We start from the raw sequence: 9,388 nt of genomic DNA, 5'->3' as shown, positions 1-9,388 counted from the left end.
GAGTTAGCCAAAAAGCCTAAGCGTATATAAGAAATAGTCCAGGTTTGGCCCTTGGAAAGGACAGGGCCCAGGCACTAGAGGGAGACTGTCATGGCTTGTTGGAAGAGAGGCCCCACGGAGAGAGGCATGGAGAACCTGATGTGAATTAGAAATTAAGTCTATGCCAGATTAAGCTCTATGAGAACTCTTGAACAACAAGATTTGATAAGCTTCTGGGCTGGTGAATGTATCATGTGCTGGGAAGGTGGTGCACCCCAGTTCCATGGGGACCCTTCTGGACCTTGCCCTGTGTACCTCTTCATCTGCTATCTGCTGTTCTTTTGCAATCTTTATAATAAACTGGCAAATGGAAAAAAGAAAAGAAAAAGGAAGGGAGGAAGGAAGGAAGGAGGGTAGAAGTTAAGTCCATGCCATGCCAATGAGGTGGAGAGAAGTTTTGTCCCTTTACCCTGACAAGGAAGCAGCTCTGGCTGGAAGGTTCCAGGTCTTCCTCCAATTAAAAAGGGATGTAAGCATATGGAGACTTACCTCCTTCAAGGAGAGAGCAGGGATCCACCCAGCACAGCAGCAGGGATGGAAGCCAGCCCCTCATCTCCTTTTCTCTTTCTTGCCAGAATTGAGGCAGGGTCCTGCCATCAACATATTATCCCATTCAGCTATTGACAACTGTCAGGGGAGTCTTAACCCCATTTGACAGATGAATAAACCACGGCTAAGAAAGGTAAAGTCACTTGCCCAAGTCACAAACCAAGTAGCTGACCTAAGAAGAACCTCTAATCTCAGGTCTGGCCCCAGATGCTCTTTCCACTGAGGCCTGCCCTCAGCACTTGGTTTCCTGGGGGCCAGGATTTCATGGCCAGACCACCCCTGCTAGATGTGGGGACAGGTTCTCTAGAGGCCCCTGGCCTTCCTTTGAGCTCAGATCCTTGCCATGTCCTGTGTTGTTTGAGCAGACCCTGTCCCTACTTCCCCTAAGAACTGTACTTAATGCGCCCAGGGAAGCATCTGATAAGACATGTGCCACCCTGTCTTGGCCCATGTGATCAGTTCTCCTCAAAGATGTCACATTTCCCATTTTGCCAAGGCTTGTTCCACCGAATTTCTCAGTCCATCACTGCCTCTCCACCCCAAACCATCCATACCCTCCTGTGGAAGGGGCAAAACTTTTGCTGAAGGCAGGCCCGAGGCCGGCGGTGTTCGTGGCCCAGGGAGGGCATCTTGGGCCCTTGGGACGTCGTTCAGAGCTGGACTCTGCTCCGCTCCTCCTTGGGGCCCTCCCCGCCCACCGGGGGCAAAGGCCGGCCGGCTCTCCCTACCCGCTCTGCCTGGCCTGCCGCAGCAGGGCACCGAACACCCGGCAGCCCGAGGAGCGACTGGGCGCAAAGGCCGGGGAAGGGGCCCGCAGATGCGGCCTCGGCACCCCCCTTCCTTGGCCGGGGCCCCCACGGTGTCGGGGAGCAGGAGGAATCAATCAGGATAATGAAGCCGCAGCCTGCCACGCACCGCGGGGGTACTGAAGAGCCGGGGCCGGTGCCAAGTCCGCCAGACGGTTCGGAGGAGCCGAACCCGTGTCGGCGGCGGCGGCGGCGGCGGCGGCGGCGCAGGCGGCGGCGGCGCAGGCGGCGGCGGCGCAGGCGGCGGCGGCGCAGGCGGCGGCGGCGCAGGCGGCGGCGGCGCAGGCGGCGGCGGCGCAGGCGGCGGAAGCCCGGAGTCGGCGCGCGGAGGCCGGACGCAGCTCCGCGCAGGCCCCTGGCAACCGCGCCTTGGCAACCGAGACGCCCAAGAGAAATCTTAAAGCTGCAGCGCCTCTTTCCCTGCCGCCGCCGCCTCCGGGACCCCGGGGAAAAGGGGCGTGCCCTTAGTGGTGGGAGTCAGGCTCTGTGCCTCTCGGGATTTGGGGATCTGACTCGTACCCTCACTCGTTTGTTTATCAAATGTAGATTGAACCTACGCGCCCAAGCAAGGGCTAGACTGGGGAGGGGAATGGGCAGTGATTAAAAATTGAGCGAGGTCCTGCCAAGAGGAGTTCACAGTCTAGCGCGCAAGGCAGACCAGACTGGCTGAGGTGAGCAAAGAAAGCCCTGTGTTACCCAGGATGAAGGGCTTCGGCTGGAGGGCTGAGGGGCTGTTACAAAATAGTCTCACAGCACCTGCCTTGCTCCAGGCTATGGGTTAGTTGCTTCTTTCCTGTTATTATACCCCCACCAGCCCTGTGAGATGGTATTATTATCATTATCGATCCCATTTTAAAGATGAAGAATTAGAGGCCCAGAGAGGTGAAGGGACTTAGCCAAAATCTCATTTTATGTTTTGGACAATCTAGGACCGATTTACATGACTTCTTACGCTGGCCAGTTTTCATTACAGCATGATGTCTGGAAGGTTAGGCTTGAGTGAGGACTTGCCAACACAAATCGTGTAAGAAGTGGGGAGAAAGGGTAGCTGAGATAAGAGATGGCTACTTCTCCCTTCTGCTGCCCACTACCCTGACCCTGTCTGTCCTGTTCTCATGCGCAGGCCTGTATGTGGGCAGAGGGCTAGAAGCGGTGACCTCCAGAGTTCCCTCTGGTTCTGTGATTTGATATCTCCTGCCTGAAGTCCAGGCACTGTGCCACTCCTCTGGGCAGCAGTAGTTGGCAGGGGGCTACAAACTGGGGGAGATTCCAGTCTTCTGAAAAAGGGGGTCAAGGGTGATGGGGGAGGATTAAAGAAGTGGTAAGGGGTCTTTGGCAAAAGAAAACCTGAGTCAATATCATTAGGCAGGTTGGGCCTCATCTTCCTGTCTCTTGTCCATCTGTCTTTCTCTTTCGGCACATCTATTCCGGTAAGAAATTTGTGCCAGGGCCTGAGGTAGGCTCTGAGGCTGTTGGTGAGGCAAAAATCATGCCGGCTTTGGAACCAAGCTCATCTGGTTTTAAATCCTGCTCTGACACTCATCAGCTATGTGAGTTTGGGCAGGTGGCTCAATCTCCCTGAGCCTTATTCAGTTTCTTTATCTGTAGAGTAGAGGCATTAATATCTACCTTTCATAATACCTTTATTGTGAGACTTAAATGCAATGAGAAAAACGTATATATGGTGTTTGGCACATGGCAAAGGTGGCAAAGCTTATCAAAAGGTAAATTTAAAGATGTCTTTGCTTATTTTGGTAGTCTAAATGTCCACATCCTGATCCCTGGAACCTGTGAATGTTACCTTATCTGGAAAAAGGGCCTTTGCAGATGTGATTAAGTTAAGAATCTTGAGACAGAATATCCTGGATCATCTGGGTGGGCTCTAAATGCCACAGGTGTCATTATAAGAGAGAGGCAGGGGAGATTATACACACACAGAAGAGGAGAAGGCGACGTGAAGACAGAGGCAGAAATTGGAGTGATGTGCCCACAACCAAAGAATGCCCAGCAGCCACTAGAAGCTGAAAGAACAGATTCTCCCTTAGAGCCTCTAGAGGGAGCACAGTCCTGCTGACACCTTGATTTGGGCCCAGTGAAACTGATGAACTACTGGCCTCCAGAAATGTGAGACAATAAATTTCTGTTATAAGTCACCAAGTTTGGGGGAATTTGTTACAGCAACCTGGGGAAACCAATACATTTACATTGGAAATTCCATCTTGAACAAAACCCAGTACCTGCCCTCTAGGAGTTCACAGTCTAGTGGGAAATGGGAGAAGTAGACAGTGCATAGGGATGCCCAGAGGGTGGAAGGGTAAGGTAGGTAAGGCTGTTGTAGTTGGAGAAGAAGTTAGCCAGGTGAGGGGCTAAAGCAGGAAGGGCATTCCAAACAGAGGAAACAGTGTGGGTAAAGGCACGGAGTAAGAGAAAACACTTTCTTCAGGAAACTCCCCACATTTGGAATGGCAGGTGCATGGGGATGTGGGGGGTGGCATGACAGAACTGCTGAGGTGGGAGGCAGGGGCAAGAGAGCCGAGTAGCTTCCACCCCTGAATGGAATCAAGCTGTCTGCCCTGGGCTGGCACTGGGTCCCCGATCAGAGAATCCTAGACTGTCAGTTATGGACAGAAGCCTTAGAGACCATCCTGTCCAGTCCTGCCATTTCACACATAGGAAAATTGAGGCCCATAGAGAGAGTCCATCTGGGGAATAAGCTAGAACCAGATGGCCACACTCTGGCCTCTCTTGAGCCTGGGTGTCCCATATCTGAGGGTCTCAGAGACACTGCCTGGTGGTTCCTCAGTAGCCCACTTCCAAAAAGCACAGGCCCTGTGGTCTCTAAACAAAGAGGGGATTATTTGCATATTATTTGCATGTTGTTAATTAGATGAGGGAGGCAGATTCACTCAGCCCCTTCCCTTCATGTCCCCCTGTCCTATCTCACTCCCATTGAGTTCTTCTTCCTCAACCATCTCTTGCCCTCAGCAACTTCTCCCGTAATTCCAGCCCAGGCCTCACCCCTCAAGGCCCCTTACCTAGCCCCAGCCCAACCTCTACTGTATTGTTTGGTCCTGTCTGGAAAAAGTACCTGGTGTGTCTTTAGTATATCTAATCTGGATGGAGGTTCTTGGAGCATGTTGTAGTGGAAAGGGAGTTGATGGGCTTTCCAGCTCGAGGTTTTCTCTGAGAATGGGGAGCGGTGAGCTCTGTCTCCCTGTAGCCCAGGGGCCATCTAAATGGGGCTATGGAGTGAGGGAGGAGGGTGCTCCTTGGGGATCTGGGGGGCAGGTGCCAGCTGCATGCCCCAGGCCTGCCCCAAGCCTCTTGGCTGGCAGCCACACCAGCCCACAGAAGAGCTGGCTCCTTCTCTTAGGGAGGGGGAATCCTGCGGAAGGTCAGGGAGCATCCCTTGGCCTAGCAGCCTAAGATGGATAAGGTTGAGGTTACCACGCGAGTCATTATGGATCCTCCAGTGGGGACAGCACATCCAGATTCTGGGGCTGTCATCAACCCAGTCCAGAAAATTATGGGGCACTGTGCTAAACTAAGCACAGTGTCTCCCTGAGGGTAGACACTCAATCAAGTTTTTCTGATAATGAGGGGAAACAGGTAAGGAGGAAGGCAAGTCACAGAAAGGCACAGGCTCTGCCTCTCTCACCTGCCATTAGCCCCCTCTTCTCTCCGAAACCAAGCCCATGCCCAGAACCTCTCTCAGATGAGATGTCTGAGCCTGTCACCTGATGGTCACTGGAGATGGTCACTGGAGAAGGCACCACACTGTAGCCATGACAGGTACACAGGATGAGCTCAGGTGCCCCCTACGCCATCCTGGCAGAGTTGATCTGGGGCTCTGTCACAAATACGGCTGACTCAAGGTAGCTGCCAGGAGCTGGGGAATGTTGGTGCATTAGGATTCATGGAAAAACCTGAGACACAGCTCTGGCTAGCACCTTGCAGAAACCAACTTGCTCTGGTTAGGACAGTGGCCTGGAGATGAGAAGAAAGACTGACCTGCACATGTGAATAATTCTTCTCCATGTATGAGTGATGTACAAGGTGCGTGTATACATGCTACAGGGGGACTCAGGAAGCATTCTGACCTGCGTACACAGCTGTGTATACATATCCCAGTGTGCACAAGTATATGTGGCATGTGAGTGTCTTCATGGAATTCTACCTTTTCTCTGCTCTGGGACTTCTTTTCTTGTTTTCTGGTAAAACGGGAAGTGGGAATGTCAGTTTCACCATCCCCAGCCCTGCTCCCTTGTGTAGAGGTTCCCTGCCTCCATTTGCCCATGACAGGAAGCAGTGGATCCCTCCCTGGTCCTGAGTGGGGGGTTCTAGTTGCTTACTGGCCTGGATGACTCCCTCCTGCACCGATTCCTTCTTCCCCTAGTGTGCCCCATGCCACTCCCGCCTCTAGTGTCCAAGTCAAGGGGAGAGGTGGGAGGAAGTGGGGTGATGCTATGGGAGTGGGTGTAGGAAGGGTGGATCAGATACTGTTCGATTTTGCCCGGGTCCCTCTGGATCACTGCTGCTCATTTAAAATTCTGATTTAAAGCCGAGCGGCTCTTTAAATTTCCACATTAGCATGCTGCCCTGATGCCAGGCCAAGATGTTGGGATGGATTTGGCAGGAACGCCTCCAACAGCAGCACTTGCCAACAATAAAACAACGCATGAATAAAAGAAGGCTGGCTTGGCGGCAGCGGCAGCCCAGGTAGCTGGGTGAGTCAAGGAGGGGCCCTCATATGCGGAGGCTCAGAGACATGAAGGCCTGTGCAGGGCACATGTGAATGTAATACTCCGCGGCTGTCTTGGCCCTCACCCTCAATCTGTGCCTGCAGTGGAATCTGGAGTGAGGGCCCGGGAAGGATGGTGGTTCCTACCCTGTGCCTGTCTCACCCCCCTCTCCACAGGGTTATCTTCCTGGAGGGGACAGATGTTGCTTTTGATGAGGACACAAGGACTTGGCCCATAGCCTGAGTTGTCCTACTTCATTAGGGGCCCAGAGAACAGGTGGGGTCAGAGAGAACAACACTGCCTAGAATGGCTTCCAGATCCATGACCCCGGGTGCCTAGGTGCTGAGGGGCACTGTCAGGATAAGGGGGCTGGGTGAGAGGCTGCCATGAGGACTGGGTATTGGTCTTGAGCTGGGTGGGAGAGATGCTCTGGGCTGGGTGGTTGGCTAGAATGAGGAGTGGCCAGGGAGAGCAAAGGGCTGCTGGGCCTGGCCTAACACGAACTTTCTGCAGACTTGGGAATGTTATTTGAGGTCAGATGGCAAAGGGCAGCGAAGAGGTCAGATAAAGCGCTGGACTGAAACCTGGCCACTCCTAGAGGTCATTTTGTCCACCCCTGCTTCCCAGGGTCTAGAGAATTCAGCTCCGAAGGAGCTGAGGCCGCTGGATCCTGTGTTCCTCTGCTCCAATCACCTGGCTGAAGCTCATCACCAGCCCCCAAGAGATTTCAAGAAACAAGCAGACTATCCTGCTCTTACCATCTATCCCTCCCACTTGGTCAAACCATCTTCTTCCTTGAAGCCCAGGGGAAGAGACAGAAGCAAACAGAGGGGTGATAGCAGATGGTCTCCGCAGTCTCAGCTAAGGCAGTAAGGCAGAAAAGAGGGGTTTTATGGAGAGCACCCTTCCCCAGTGGAACTCCTCCCTTCCAGCTCACGAGTGATTTCAGGCCCCAACATGGGGAGACATTGTTGGGACTTTGAATTCTCTCAAGCCCTGGAGAAGCTGGAGGGCAGACAGGCAGGACCAGGCTTGGGCAGGGCAAGGGCCCCATATCCTGGGACTTGGCCTGTCCTGTCCTGATAGCTTTTTCCAGGGAAAATGAAGTGGCCTGGCCTCCCAGGCACCTTGTTCCCTGTTCCACACATTGCAGGTGAGTCAACACTGGGGTGGGGGTGTGGCTACTAAGCTGAGTTTAGGCCGGAGAGACGTCCTTCTGTCATTTTTTCATTCACTCAACAAATATTTTCCAAAGAGCTGCTTTATACTAGGCACTGTGCTGGGCACTGGGAGCACGCTGGTGAACACAGACAGACATGGTCACTGTCCTTGTGGAACTTTCCATCTGGTGAGGGAAATAGGATCATTATTCAAATGACTGCACAAATAAGTATGAAATAACTGCGCTAAATGTTATGAAAGAAGAATATATAGTACCATGAAAGTATATAATCGGGGGACTTGGCTGAGTCTAAGGAGCTGAGGATGAGCTTGCAAAGGAGACAGAGAAAGAGCAGCTAGAGTGGTAGGAGAACTGGCAGTGACATCACAGAACCAAAGGACGAGGTGGTCAACTGTGCTGAGAGACGCTGCAAGCTGGTGAGACACCTATTTGCCCTGACTCTTCACCTGCTAGTTGTGAGTACAGGTATGGAAAGGCTCTGGCATGGTGCCTGGCTCACAGTTGGTGCTCTGTAATGATAGCTCCCTTTTCCCCCTCCCTAAGCTGAGCCTTCCCTCCAGGGACCCCAGATTTCTGGAACAAAGGACCTGTCTAGGCTTAGCCTCCTCTGTCAACTCAGGCCCCAAACCCCAGCCATCCAGTCGTCAGTGAGGGACTCTGGGCCTCTCCACATTAGTCCCTTTACATAGAGCTCTACCATCCCCCAAACTACTTCTTCCTTTGCATTGGTCTTCCATGAAGAGGGGCTGGGGTCTAGGTCTTGGAGAAAGATGGCATTCTGGCTGTGCTTCTGGGGCTGAGTCTGAGAAGGCAGTTGGAATCCTCAGCAGCTCTCAAAGCTGCCCGGGGTGAATCTGAGTGTCTTAGGTAGCAAGAGGGAGTAGTGGGGAGATGAGGAGGGGGGCTGCCCACCCAAGGCGGCGTAGAGCCCAGAGCCTTTTCCATTGCAGACACCCCATCTGTCTCCCACAGAAGGCTCGGGTTGGAGGAGGTGCCGAGGAGGGGGGTACAGAGGGTGAAACTGTACAGTCTGAAAGTGAGTACAATGGCAGTGAAGGTGCTGACTGGGGAGAAGGTGGAGGGTCAGGACGGGGAATCGGCAGGAAGAACTAGAGGTCAGAGGCTGGGAATGGAGGTGGGGAGGGTAGGGGCACTACATGCTACTCTCCCATATAGCTTTGTGTTTGATTTTTAATTTTTTTTTTTTTTTTTTTTTTTTTTGCGGTACGCAGGCCTCTCACTGTTGTGGCCTCTCCCTCTGAGGAGCACAGGCTCCGGACGCGCAGGCTCAGCGGCCATGGCTCACGGGCCCAGCTGCTCCGCGGCATGTGGGATCTTCCCGGACTGGGGCACGAACCCTTGTCCCCTGCATCGGCAGGCGGACTCCCAACCACTGTGCCACCAGGGAAGCCCCTTGTGTTTGATTTTGATTTAAAGTTCCCTACCCCACTGACAAGAGGGCAAAGAATCACACTTTTCTGGCTAACAAACTAATGATGTTCCTAAGCCCGGGGCCAGGCTGGATTTACGATGCTTCCCTCTTCCCAGCAGTCAGACCTTTGCCAAACCTTAAAATAATATCTTAGTTAAATTGGATGGCTTCCAAGGTGTTTTCTTTCACATATTACTTTAACTGATCCTGCTAAAGTCCAGGGAGGTAAACATTATTATTATTCACCTGTAAATAAAGCAACAAGGAGTTTCAAAGATTAAGTGAATAACTCGGATCACAGGAGAGTAAGGAGAGGGGACCGGAACCCAAGCCTCCTGACTCTACATGCAGCCATTAGGCTACTCTTGGGCCTTCCTTGCTCCTCATTTTTGTTGATTATTGTACCACCTCCACTGCCAGGTCAAGTCTGAGGTTTTCTAGTTGAGAGCTCAGACCTCCTTCCCTGAAAAACCCAGGCCTTGTTGAACACACATCGACACAGAACCCCCCTTTCTAAAGTCTGATCCAGACATTAGAAAACTGGACATCCCCAGAGGGGTGAGTCTCCCATATACGGAAATATGAGAGCGCTCTAGACCGGAAGTGGTGAGGACGGAGGGACGGGGCAGGGTGTGGG

This window comes from Phocoena sinus, chromosome 20 (assembly GCF_008692025.1).
Source record: "Phocoena sinus isolate mPhoSin1 chromosome 20, mPhoSin1.pri, whole genome shotgun sequence".
NCBI classification, from domain to species: Eukaryota; Metazoa; Chordata; class Mammalia; order Artiodactyla; family Phocoenidae; genus Phocoena; species Phocoena sinus.
The sequence above is the reverse complement of the archived record's forward strand: the minus strand, read 5'-3'. Positions refer to the sequence as shown.